We start from the raw sequence: 15388 nt of genomic DNA on the forward strand, positions 1-15388 counted from the left end.
GTCCAGCTAGTGAATATTGTGGTTATGACACAATGTCACATCTGCCTCATGTACACAGACAACCCTCTCCTCCTCCCAACACACTCAGATATATGTGAGAGATACAACAATATTGACATACAGGAGGCTAAGCTCTCTCGACCCATGACTGGCATGGTCTATCAGGTGGCGAAGGTGACCACACACACCACATATCAGTCTCACATACACCTATAGCGACAGCAATCAAACCACATTATCACACATACACATACTCGGAGGCTCTACATACATTCTGCATAAGCAGCAGAGACCTCCAAAGCAGACACGCAAACAACTGCTACCCTACTACATTACCCACATATCACATAGTTCACAATATCAGTGTGCCACACAGTCACTGTCCTTCGGGCTAAACAACACACCCGATACACTTGTAATAGGTGATATTTAATGTCAGACACACTGATGTCCCACTCACCAGGCCAAACAAGGGAATAGTCACTTTGAGCTGTCTCTCAAGTGCCAGGATCCGCCACATAACACATGCACTCAGGTCACTCCAAAGCAAGTCCAGGACTGGCTCCATCATTGTCTATGCTGGTGTGTACAACCTCAGACGTTCTTCCCTGGACCACATGACATGATACATAGAGGAACTCTCTGATCATGTAGCCCAGGCCAGTATGACCCTAACCTTGTCTAGCATCTTACGCTCACCAAGTATGATGTCTCAGTATACCAACAAACTGATCATGTTTAACAGTTGGCTAACATATTGGTGTTATTCAAAGGGGATACAGTGTCTGTCAGCCTGGGGTGACATGCTCGACATGCCACGTAGCTTCCCTATGGACAACTTGCACCTGTCACCCTTGGACTTTTGAATACTGGCTAAGGCACTTGCTGCCACCATACTGCCTTATTTAAGCAGGGCTCAAAACACAGACCCACCTCCATAGACATTACAGAGTACATGACACTGAGAGTAATGCTGCTCAACACCACATGTATTACCCTCAAATTGACCACACTCAGGAATCTCCTCAGAATGGAGAATAGCAATATCTGTGCACTAAAAGACTCATGGTTCAGGCTCCCACATGCACACCAGTACTACCAGGTTATATTTTGTACCATGCTTTCTGACCACATAACTCGGAATGGCTAACACAAATAAGGGGAGTATCCATATACATCACAGATACACATACCTCCAGGTTGGTAGCATTGCACAAATCATCACAGACCATACATATGCACCTAACATTGTGCAAATCTGCCTTTTGGTTTGTTACCTGCTACAGACCACACTCACAAACTCAGCAACCACCCAAACACCATTATATTGGGTGACGTCAAATACACACACATTGACTGGGGATAGTACTCAGGCCCAAACACCCTCGTCCAACAGTTGCTACAATTTGTACACTCATATGCTATGGCACAACCGATCACCACACCCACAAGAAGGGACACCATATTGGACATGATCATCACCAACATGGGGACACTATGTTCCACACCTGTGATATACCCCTCATTGGTAAGGGCAGAACATACTTTATTTCACTGGACATCCATATCCTGTCCCCACACCCATCCTGGGTAATCTTGGTGAACTTCCCAAAAGCAAATGTCACACTTATCCATACCACCGTGGTATCCTTCAGAGACCCTGGGTCAGTGGTAAGTATGGCTCAGACTGCTGAATCCTTTACATACACATTCTATGGACACCTAGTGGACTGCATGGATCGTGCTATCCAGAATAACACCTGGACTCACTCCTCTAATGGCAGGGGACCTGTCTGGTGGACCCCAGCCATTAATATGCTATACAACAAAAGGAGGAAGCTTCTACATGATAGAGCACAATCCCAGACAGGTAAGGCATCTATGATCTGTACTAGCAGACAGCTACAATCACTCGTGTATTTATGTCAGGCCCGCTTCTAACGGACAATTGCACCAGACACATTGGACACTCACAAGGCCTTCTTCAGTTAATTCAGGTACCTGGCTGGACACTCACTGATATGCTGTGTGTTACTGCATACTGACTAAACATACCCTGAACCCACAGACATTGCCAACATCCTGGCAAACAGGTTCAGTGCAGATGGCTCCCCCATCCCCCCTAGGGAGGTACTGTCCATCTCAACAGAGTGTACCCTCCCTGACATCACGAATAAACAGGTGAGTGCTGCCCTCCCCACAGCGGACAGCACAGCATCAATGGGACCAGACAGTATCCCGGCCTGTTTCATACACGGCCTTCATGACAGACGTAACCCTCACATTAAGTCACTGTTCTATATCAGGGTTACTGCAGGATTTGTACCCATGGAATGGCATACAGCGATAGTGGTCCTGCTCCACTGAATACTGCCACAACAGACCACAGACAATATCGGCCTATAAGGCTAACTAGCCTGTTCTGCAAAGCTATGGAGCGTATTGTAATGGTACTCATGCACATAGACATGGGAAACCTAAAGACACTGGGTCCTACACATTACAGCATTGTTGTGGGCAGATCTTGCCTGTTGGACCTGTCTGTATTCTATAAACAGTTACAAGGTCCATCAGTGTTGAGACGGTTGTCCACACAGCCTGCCTGGACCTTGCACAACCCTTCAACACAATACCCCACACGGCCATTATGCATAGGCTCACCGGCATCAATATCGACACATATCTCACACGATGGATTGCTACCTGGATCAGGGATAGCACCCACATGCTCAGTGTTGCAGGTGCCATGTCTGACTATACACCACTTACACATGGCATCCCACAAGGCTCAGTCCTGAGACCTCTCTTGTTCAGTATATATTTGTGTGACGTACAGGCTATCACAGGAGGGATATGTCTGCCCATGTTCGCAGATGACTGCAAACTGGGTGCCATAATCAACTCTCCAGCTGGCAAATGCATACTCATACAGGGTCTCACAGAGATAGGATGACTGGTGCCTGAGCCATGTCCTACGGCTACATGCCATTAGTTGCATAGTCATCCCCTTTGAAAATGACAACATGCCCACACATTACCACATAGGTAGTAATCCATTACATACGGTAGTAGTTGTTACGGGTTTGGGGACACAACCTGTTCGTACTCTCACCTTTGACAATCACATTGCCAAAGTGGTTAGACAGTACTTCTACATAGCCCACCATATCCCACATGGTTTCACATGTTGATTACTTGTGGTCATTGTGCCCCTATACGCATCATGACCATGCTTGGTTACTATGCCACATTTGGGATGTACCTTACCCGACAACTGCAGCAACTGTAATGGCCACAAATTGGATTCATCAAGCAGATGTAGGGGCTCACAGGGATGCCCTGCACAGTTCAAATACAGTAACTCCAGCTCTACTCAGTCACTTACCACCTACACGGATGTGTTGTGTGCCTGTAGTTTAAGGAAATATCTGACCAGAATTAATGGACATGCTCCACCTCAGGATATCCAACTCACTTGGAGCTACACACTCCAGGGACATATACCTCAGCACAGATGTTAATAGGACATGCTGGGGGGACAGATTATTATCCAAAAGGCTCCACTCACTGGGGAGTGTAGTCCCAGTTTTGCATAAGCAGAGCCACCCACTGACCACCTACAGGTGACATCTTGACAAGTGGATGGGTGATCGTATGTGTACCCATGGGATATCTTCAGGGTCCCTGCTAGACAGAGGCACAATACACTAAATGTAAATGGGCTATCTTGTGTGACCTACTATTCACGGGCACAGTGTTCTGATTTGACTGGGTTGCAGTAGCCAAACACACTCTGGCTATGCTTGTACATGCCCTAAGGCAGATAACCTAATATCAACCTCTGAACCTATGATAATGTTCATGATGCACAATATGTATTGCTGATACTGTTTGCAGGTTTTTATCATCTTTGCTTTTCCACTTTCTATGAACCACTTAGGTATCTGCAGAACACATTTGATTATGACAGGGTTCCACTATATTATATACATGTCTGTTGTCATATAAGTGTGTGCACAGAGCAGATTGCTGGATAGTGAGAGGTTCCTGGGTTAACACATGCATCTGCCTGATATGTGTGGCCCACTGCTGTACTACAACATGGCCTAGGTGTGTGAGCATGCCCAGTTCAGAGTGTCAGTGTTTTGATGCCTGACATTTGTCTCATGTATTCATGTGTGAGAGCATGCCCAGTGTGACCTTTCGGTATGTTGCTGTCTGAGGTCCACTACATTTGTTGATGTATGTGTACATGTCCAATATTAACATTTCTACTGTGTGGGTTGAAAGTCAGGTTCTATTCTTACTGTAGGACTCACTTTTGTGTCATAACTTGACAGGGATTATGCTGTGCCTGCAGGGTTTCCATGGAATAGTTTGCATAGACTTACCAACATTTCTTCATACAGGTTAACCACTGTAATACTATCATGGTTTAGTGGTTCAGTACTATAACTATAATGCACAGTATCTTGGGTTCGAGGCCCATCACCGCTTATATTTTCATACTGAGCAGACCAGACTGCTTAAGGGCCAGTAGAGCAACTATGAGCATGTTAGCTTTTGTTCAACTATGCCCTACTTAGACCCAGCTTGTCCAACATTGCTCAATATTAACATTATTGCTGGATGTTGGCCAGTATTACTCAACATTGACCACATTAGTACTAGCTGGTGTGTGCAATTTTGTTTACATATACTACATGGTGGTAAATGCTGTTTAGCACTGCTTTACATTGCTTAATACATGGCAATCATGCCTCAGGTGTTGATGCAGGGCTGCCTATGTTGGATGCACATACTACACTCCCTATACATGTTTGAAAGCAGGTAGTGCCAACATAGGCATCCCTTTTACTATATGTGCAGGTCACATTGTGATATAATTTCCAGAGTTCCGACTGAGCAAGTGTATGTGCTATGCGTTGCCTCTTTGCCAAGGCCAAAGCACACTGGGCATGCCTCCTTCTGCCTACTGGGGCAGACTCAGGTTGTTCCTCCTCCAAGTCACGCTCTGCCTGTGATGACCTTGGCAATTGTGGGGGGCTGTTTGGCCCGGGCCTATGCTGGTCCTGCTGCAGCTGTTTTCCCAGGATCATATTATGTAGCATAGCACATATCATGACAATTTGGGTACATGTAGTTGGTGAGTACTCCAAGGCTCCACCAGATGTGTCCAGGCACTGGAACCGTGACTTGAGCAGCCCAAACACACGCTCAATTACATTTCGTGTTTGTGCATGTGCCTCATTATGGTGTTCCTGTTCAGGTGTTAGTGTGTTTCTGATGGGTGTCATCAGCCATGGCTCCAGTGCATATCCAGCATCCCCCACTAGGTGTCCATGTGGGTTGTCCCCATTGGCAAATATCTGGTACAGCTGCGTCAGATGCCAGATATGGGAATCATGGTAGCTTCCAGGGCAGCCAGCACACACATTCAGTATTATGCCCTGGGCATCACACATGACCTGGCAGTTGATGGAGGGGAAGCCCTTGCGGTTGAAGTAGACCCTACCCTGCTCACCGGCTGGTGCTTTGATGCATATGTGCGTGCAGTCTATTGCACCCACTATCTCAGGATATTCCACTATTTGCTGGAAGAGACGCATATTGCTGGCCAATACCTCATGGGAATTGGGGAAGTATACATGATCACCGACATGTGCTGACATGGCATCCAGGAACTGGTGCAGTACCCTGGATGCTGATGCCTGTGATATCCCCATCATATCACCAGTTGGTCTCTGGAAGGTACCTTTTGCTAATATTCTTAGGCAAACACATACCTTAGTTTCCACTGGGATGGGTTCCTCTCTGTTGGTTCTGTGTGTGAAGTGCCTGCATAGATCAACAATTTGCTGCAAGAGGTCTCTGTCCACTCTATAGTGCTCCACTATCTCCAGCTCATGTAACCCCTGGTAGCTTACCCTGGGCATGTAAACTCTTCTCCATCTCCTCACTGTGGGTTGTCCAGCAGCTTTTCCATTATCACCACCCTCAGCAAGTTGCATATGTCGCCTTATAACAGCAATGGCTGCCCCTAACATTTTTTGTCTCAGTACAGCTTTTTCAGTTTTCACTTCTATTAGCTTACTGCAGTGTTGCAGTGTCTCTTGAGAGAAACATAATGGACTGTTGTTTGCAGTGTTTTAAGTGCTGGGCTGGGCTGGGCTAGTGTTCTGCCTTGTTAATTGCCTGATTCTAATTATTTTCACCTGCTAGCTCTGCTAGTACTCCCTGGTAACTTCCCTATTATTTGGTGTGCTTCCTTTTTCCTTTCCGTTTCCTGATGGGGGACCACCGTGCACACAAGCGCAAACACACGCACAGCACTCACACACATGCACACATGCTTACATGGACTAAAACTTGCTTATTCTTGTTAAAATGGGCGCACACCAGCGCAAATGCGCTTACAACTGTTTACACTACTTTACATATGCTTACTCAAGCTTACACGCGTGCACACATGCTAACACGCACGCACACTGTCTTACTCGGGTTTACTGGCGCACACACACATGCTTGCACCCTCAGCAGGAAACTTTGGTGTTATCCACGGCATACACATTCCATTTCTTGACTTTACCTAGCCTACCTGTTGACACACCTCTTTCAGTAATATGTAATTGTCAGCTGACACATGCACTTTGCTCCAATGAGCTTCACTCCTTTCATACATACCCCCCTTGTGATGTCATTTATCTTCTACTCTGTTGCTCCCCTTATCCTACTTCTACACTCCACTGACTGCTCATTTCCTATGTAAACTTGTGATTCACTATCCTACCTCTCATTTGCATAGGATTGCTTACTAATGCTTGGTTACATCTCTTAGACTGAGCTTCCCCCCCTTAGCAACCTCTACTCGGTGGCCATGTTGTCTTCAGCCTGCTATTCACTTGCATTGTAAATTAATTTTAGCTAAAACATCCACATTTGTGGTTTTTAATTATTAATTTTCTGGTTTTTAGGGCACAGAGCATTTGCGCAGTGCTGCGCTACGGTTAAACCCCGGAGATTGGGATGAAAAAAAAAGTTATTTTATTTCTATTTTGCATCACTTCTTATTGCCAATGGCAATATTTTTGGCCATTGGCATGCTTCCTCCTGTAAATGCATGCTTTTTTTGCAGCTGTCACGACTCTGTTTTGCTATTTGCAGAACCGTACTCAGTTATCAACTGAGTACATTTCTGCAAATAACACTACTCCTACTCGGACAGGTTTGGGTTTCCTGGATCACAAATTTAACTCTTTTGCATAGCTTTCTCCTGCAATTGATGTAATTTGCATATCCAAGCCCTGTCCATGTAGGTCTAGTTTGGAGAGCTCAGTTACACACCCCTACGGGCTGCTCCTGGATCGCTTGGCAGACATGTTGGCTGCATGGAGTCTTAATCTATTCTTAGACTCCGTGCAAGCCTTCATGAATCCAGCCCAAAGACATTCATGTCAACTATTACACAAAGAAACAATCCTGGACCAACATACATTTCACTCACAGGTCATAAGCAATGGAAACAATTATACTGACAAAGAATACCCATGACACAGATGTACATCCACCCCAAAATGTCGTTCATACATTTTTACCCAGTCTAATGCTGTATTAGGTATAATAAGACAAAAAGCTCATCTGAAATATTTCTTGATAACAAATATGGGGGAGGGGGAGGATGATTTCACAGGCATCCTCACAGTGTGGGAACATAGCTTTGATGTCCTGACATACTTGCCTATGTACATGAGAGGATGCATGAACAAACACACTAATAACATTTAACAGTAAAGCCATGACCTTTAACCTATGGCAGTTATCAGAGAACTGGAGGGGATGTATGAAAGGTATTTCATTTGGCATTGAATCTCTACTACAGTTAATATTAAAAGCTGCACAGTATGAAGCAAGTTTACTCTCACTTTGCACTGTCTTAGGTGCTCTAATCACCTTTTGTGAAGCTGTTTATTCACTTCAATTTTTTCAGAGTATGTGAGTATAAAAAGAGCACTGTGTAATATTTGTAGATGCTATGCAGTGACAGGTTATGTCTGTAGCTACAGCAAGTTATACTAACAATCCCTATTTAACGTCATTCTCCCATTGGCATAGGAAGTTAGGTTTGCAGCACCTCATGTCACTGCAATGGTAATAACAGTTTGCCCTCATGGTTGGTATGTTAGTTGCACGGGTGATAGACTGAATTAAATTGTTCCAGCCTTCACTCTTATATTGAGGCCCTTCATAGCTAATCTTTACAGAAGAGGTCCAGAAATATTTTGGAGTCCTTCTCACACCACCTTAGCACTCTTAAACGAGCACTGCCTTGTCCTTCTCCAGATATAAAATCTCATCTTGAAGAATTTCAGTGAAAGATGGCAAAAAGTTGGCACCCAAATCTCACCACACATATCCCATATGCCTCACACTGACAGGTACCGATGAGCACTTCATTTGCACAATGGACAATGAGTTACACCAATATAGTACTTGATTATAATGGCCCATAGTGAGACTTTAAAATGAAAAGTATACTGTTAAGAAATCAGAAACAACAGCAACTCTATTTGTAGGTGGATATATGTGACATTACAGTTCCCACCAGAGGCATGGACTGGACCACTTATGACCAGGGGTGTTGCACTAAATAAAATTAAGAACAATACTTATCATGTCTTCTTTTTGCACAAATTGAACAATTCAGAAACAATAATGAGTTGAGTTCTAATTAGCATAATCATCATGCCCAGTCAAATTCATTCATGTAACAGTAAGCAGAAAGAAAGGTCATCTTAAGGAACAACTAGAAGAGCAGGACCTTCTGAACTTGTCACAGCTGCACCTGTCAAGTATACTTGCTTTATTTTTTATTTTTTATTTTTATTTATACTTTTGGTGACTGGGTTAGTCCCATTAGGTAGCAACTTCCTTTCAGGGGTTACTCAATGTGGTATTTATACTGCTAGAGACATTTTGTTACATTATATTTGAGATTGTTTTTTCAATGGAAAATTTTCTTGAAGAATATGAAAAAGGAAAGAATGTAATCCATGAAATCTTTAAGTGGTAAAAGAATTTAACAGGTAAACAAAAAAAAAAAAAAAATAACTAATGTACAATTTCAAACAGAGACAGAAAGAGAAACTTTGAAAGGAAAACTCTATGTAAAGGAGTACTCAGCATTGCCAAAGTTTATGATAAAAGGTAGTAATGGCCTGGGGGATGGAATTGTAACATTGCGTTAAAAATAGAAAGAGAAAAATGTTTATATGTACCAAGCATGATAAATGTGGAGGGAAATAGGGGTGTCATAAAATACTTCAGAGAACCCAAAACCTGTTTTTTTTTGGAAAAGAAGGACATTTGATAAGTAACTGTGATAAAAGAAAATATTACATATGTTGGGAAATGGAACATCATTCAAAAATGTGAAATGAAAGTTTAAATGAAAAAAAATGGATATTTATGGATTGTTTGCAAAAATGCAAATAAAAGTAAGGAAAGGGAAAAAGAATGAAAAGAAAATGAACAAAGAGAAGAAATTTTAGAAGTAGTAAAATAGAAGAAGAAGAATTAGACGAGAGAAAAAAATAATGAAGACAAACTAGAAATAGAAAAAGGCTCTGAAATAAGTGCTGAACAAGACATACATTGGGAAATAGTAAAGAAAAAATAATTATACTGGTAAATGGGTAAAAGACAGAAAAAAATAAAGGGACAAGTATAAAAGAAAGGAAATGAATGAAAAAGAATATATACAGCTAATGGATAGGGGTTGATACAATGGTCAATGCATTTGATTCAAAGTCACAAAGTACAGTGTTTGACTCTCCCTTCTGGCTGGGAAATTGTCAAAGATTAAGACAGCTAGCACAGTAATTAGCTATGACCTTATGAAATCCTGAAACTAAGGAAAAAGGGAAGCTAAAGACTTTAGAGTGCTTTCTATAAATGTGAACATTATTACTAACATAGCAGAATGAAAAGGGATTTTGTATTGGTGTAATATATTTCATGTAGATGTAATTATATTAAAAGACATGGCATTTTTAATAAATGAAGAAATATTACAACCAGAAAAGCTATGGGGGGCGATCTAGAATTTGAGAAATGAGAGAAGTTCTGGAATAGCCATATTCAGTAGAAACACAGTAAAGATATTAGATGTAATTGTACCAAAAATGTGAAGCATAACCATTGTAGATTTAGAATGGAAAGAACAATTATTTAGAACTCTAACTTTATATGCTTATACTAATTGTAAAGAAATGGAAATTCAATTTCAACAAATTTCAGGCTATAATGATACACATATAATAACAGGAAACTTTAATTGTGATTTAACAGGAAGCATAAAAAGAACGGGAATAATTTAAGAATATGTTAGAAGTCATAAGATGTGGTAATTTAAAAGTTTGGGACAAAGGGACTTACAAAAGAGTTATGTATGGATATGCAATAGATTAGTTTATAGCAGCAGAAGGTTTAGTTATAGAAGGGGATGTAGATGAAACAGAATTTTCTGATCATCTTGCAATATGGCTATGTATAAAGGAGAATAATGAATATATAACAATAGGTAAATGAATAAAAAGTTAAATGAAAAGCATTGAATGAAGAAGGACAGAGATTAGCAATACAGTTATAGAAAGACATCTGCAACAGCTGGAGAGGCCGCAGAAATACCTCACTAAAAGAATCACAGGCCTAAAGCAGATGCCCTATGCTGACCATCTAAAAAAACTCCAGCTATACTCTGTCGCATATCGTCTACTCAGAGGCAATCTCTGCTTAACATACAAGGCCATGTCAAACCCTGAGCTGTTGGACATGGTCCACTTAAAGAAATTCCAATCCCTTTGAGCCACACGCTCCAGGGATCTAAACCTTGTCAGCACAATAAACAAAACATGCTGGTGGAATAGGTTCCTGACCCAGAGACTCCCCATACTCTGGAAGAGACTGCCCATACATGTCAAGCAGAGTGCCTCCTTGGCTCTCTTCAAAAGGAACCTTGACAACTGGATAGGAGATATTAAATTCAGCCCAGGGATCATGACAGTTACCCTGCTAGACAGGGATATAGGGAAGTAAATACTGTGGGAAGAAATATCAAGGGAATTGTTATGGCTAGGCTTGTATAGGCCCTAGGGCCAATAGCCTAGTACCAACCTATGAACCTATGATATATAAGTAAAAATATAAAAAAAAGTTTTTATAGTAAAAATATGATGATGTGGGATAAGTAGAGGAAGAAAGAAATATAAAAAAAATATGATGCATTGGAAGATTTTAAACATGGTAACAGAAAGTACTTTGACAAAGAAAAAAGAATTATACTAAAGAAATTAAGAAAAAAGTCAAAGAATTGTTATGTAAGCAAAGATATTTTTGTAAGGAAAAAGAGAAGAGAAATTGAGTTACTTAAGTAGAGTAATAAAGGAAGATGGAAGGGTGATGAGAGAAAAAAATGTGAAAGGAAAAGTAGAAAGAACTCAGGAAAAGATTATGAATAGTGTAGTGCAATATGTACAAGAAATATTTAAAGAAAAAAGAAGGTAATGAAAAAACATGAACAGTTAAAAAAAAACAGAAAAAGAGAATAAGGAGTTAGAAAAAGATATTTCTTTATATGAGTTAGAAAAGTATTAGGACAAGTAAATAAATATTGGGCTGCAGGACCAGATGGAATAGGGAATATATTTTTAAATTTTTTGAATGAATGTTTAAATGAAGGTTGTATATGTAAAAAATATATAGTGAAATACTTAAATTCATACGGAGAAAGGAAAATAGAAGACAATTAGAAAACTGGAGACCAATAGCATTGACTAATAATGATTATAAGAGCTTTATGAAAAAATACAAAACAGATTTGAAACTAAAATCAAAAATATTATAGAAGATAGTATATGTAGTATAAAGGGGAGGTGTTGTCAAGAGTCATTAATGATAGAGACATTGTGGATGATATTATGAATAGAAAAAAAGAAGTGAAATTCGTGATAGGAGACCGTAATCAGGCATTTGATACAACTGAGCATAAAATTGTATAGGAAATAATGAAAAACTATAATGTAAATGACAAAGTTAGGAAATTTTGTATGTCAGAGTATGGTAATAATAAAGTAAAAATACTTGTAAATGGCTGTTTAAGCCAAGAAGTGGATATGAGGATTGGTTTAGGACAAGGATGCCCAATTAGTTTTATATACTTTGGAGCAGTTGTGAATGTGATAGTATGTGAAATAAATTACAATATTAAGGAGGTGGGGTATATAACACCTGATGATTTAAGAATTCCAGTTCTGTTAACATATACAGATGGCATTATAATAATTTCAAAAAATATATATAATAAAAGTAATAATTTTCACAAATGAATGTCTAAATGTGTTAGAAATTGTTTTAAATAAAGAGAAAAGTAAAAGTTTAGGTTATGTAGTAAGGCTGGAGGGTATACATTTTACAATGAATGACATTTTTGTGTTAAGTATAACATTTGGAAATAAAGATATAAGCATCATTCATTGAAAAAAGAATAGAAGGAAAAAAAACAAACCTGTCTTTTCTGGAGAACATATAAATTTTCATTCAGAAAAAAGGCTTATTCTGTAGATTCAGTGCAGATGAAAGGCTCAACCAGACTCTGCTACAGTTTGCTGTGAGGGAAAGGTTAATTTGCTTTTTATTTGTTATATTTTGTATTACTTTATTGCTTTTTTCTATTTTGTATACTGTGATTTGTTTTCTTGACACTGTATTTTATTATATTCTGCTTTTATCTGCATTTTAAAACTTGAAAAGAGACCACAGATCTGTCTTTTGTGTGTCAGACATATTTTTTTCTCACCCTGCTACCCAGTTACTGTTGTGTTCTTAAACACCACTGTCTTTCTAGTTGCCAGCCCCTTATGTTAATTTAACCATATATCTCATTTCCTCTTTGCTTTTACTGGCTGGTGAGAGCAAGCACAAAATTATCATTTTGTAAAATTACTCCCCTTCAACTATTTAAATTTATTGGCCATCCTACTGTATTCCATAGTACCAGAATCTATCTTGCTGTTTTAAAAATAGTGACTCTCCACTAAAACTTAACTTTTTAGATAGGTAAAACTTAAGTTACCTACATTCACATCTAACTCCTCTACTGCACACGACAGTGTTTAGGATAAATCATTTTTTTCATCTTACTTTTAAGCATCTATTGCAATGCCACAAGTTATTGGAGAGCACACATTCTGCCTCTCAGTAGTCATCTTGGGATTAGTGCTTCTGTTTTCTCCTGGTTAGAGAAGGAGTGCAGTGGCATTATTTCCTGGAGACTGCTGATCACGAGAAAACTTAATAACTGATTTATAGTTGACACTTGGAATCTCTGCTTATATTCTGACCCTGGTGAGAGTAGCAGCAGAGTCCATTGATTCCTGACTCTTTCTGGTTGGAGAGTGAGTGCCTGTGCTTAACGTACCTGATTGGTCTGGTTGCTATTCGAGGCATCTACCAGAAAAAGGCTACACGCCTGCAGACTCTTGCATCATCTGGGACAAGATTGTCAACCACCAAACAGGCCGTGGCCTGCTTATCTTCTTGAGATTGGTGCTAAGAGTTTGCTTCTGGTAAGAGAAAAAGCAAAGGAGTATTGTAACCCAACAGAGTGAAACTGTGCTGAGATCAGCATTAGTAGTAGCCAGGCAGTAGCCATTCATACGACTCCCCTCTTTTCATCATTCTTGACAAGCTAATTCTTTATTTTTTAGTAAGTACTGCTTGACTTCTTTCTTACTTCCGAATATCTGACTAAATATTTTTTCCTTAAATTTTCAGGATTTATGTATTAGCTTCCTCTCAAGTGTTTGGCAGTGCTCTGTATAGACTCAGATGCCTTGAGTGAGTTTTCCTTAAAAGAAATATATAAGGAAACAACTCCAGTACTTAGTAATACTGACCATCTCTCCTGGCATGTATAAAGGTCAGTTCCCTGTTCTTTCTACTATTAACCTAGTGAACTTGTGCATTCTGAGGCAGTCTAGCAACTGCCTCATATACACAGACAGTCCTCTCCTCCTAACTCCCAACACTCAGATGTGTGAGAGATGCACTTATATATCCAAATTGGAAGCCATGTGCTCTCAAGCCAAGAACGGAATAGCTGGTCAAGAGGAGAAGGTCAACACCTGCACCACACCACATGCAACACATAGCCCTGCAGAACACCCACCATCACAGCTCTCACATAAAAACACAAACCCCACACCCACCTTTGCGGAGGCTCTCAATAGAAATCCACCCAAACAGCAGAGACTTCCAAGACAGAAATGCACTCGACCACCAAAACACAGCACAAACCACAAGATACATAGCTCACCTACACAGTGTGCCCCTCAACCAAAGCCCCTAAGGAAAAACAGCTTGCCCAATACACTAATCATAGGTGACTCGATAGTGAGGCACACTGATGTCCCACTCACTAGGTTGAATATGGAGAAGGTAACAGTCAGCTGTCTATCAGGTGCCAGAATCTGACACATAACACATGCACCCAGGTCACTCCACAAGTACAAGTATGACTGTGTCATTGTACATGTGGGTGTGAATGATCTGAGACATACTTCCCTGGACTAAATGAAAAGAGACATGGAGGAGCTCTCGGATTATGTGGCCCAGGCAGGTATGACCCTAGCACTGAGCAGCATCCTACTGTCCCCCAGAATGATACTGCAGTGCAAGCAGAAGCTAATTAACTTCAACAACTGGCTAAGTTTCTGGTGTCATTCTAAGGGGATCCAGTGTCAGTCTGCATGGGATGACATGATTGACAGACATTGATGCTTTGCCAGAGATGGCCTGCATCTGTCACCCCTGGATTTCCATATACTGGCAAATGTTCTTGCCACCCCTATAATGCCTTTTTTAGGTGATGTTCCAAAGACAAAATTACCACCATCACAGCTATAAATAAATGCAATCTGAGGGTTATGCGGCTCAGTGCTAGAAGCCTAAATCTCACGATGCACTTGCTTGAAGCACACCTCAAAATGGGAACATTGACATTTGTGCTGTAACAGAGACCTGGTTTAAAGCAGCAGAAACCATCCCTGCGCTACCAGGCTATAACTTATACCACACCTTTAGGCCCCAGAACATGGACCAAAGCTCCAAAGACAGTGGTGTCTCCATATTCATTAAGGGTATGCACACTTCAAGACTAGTAGCCCAGCATAATGCATCTGAAATACTTCAGGTATAACTAACATTGGGTAAGACAGCGATTCAGGTCATAGCCTGCTATAGGTCCCCAACCATGCCCCAAGACTCTCACTTCATGTTGCTAAGCACCCTGGAAACTGGATGTCTAGGGGTTATCGGGGGAGCACCACTGGTC

Source organism: Protopterus annectens, chromosome 10.part0 (genome assembly GCF_019279795.1).
Source record: "Protopterus annectens isolate FY-2018-M chromosome 10.part0, PAN1.0, whole genome shotgun sequence".
Lineage (NCBI taxonomy): Eukaryota > Metazoa > Chordata > Ceratodontiformes > Protopteridae > Protopterus > Protopterus annectens.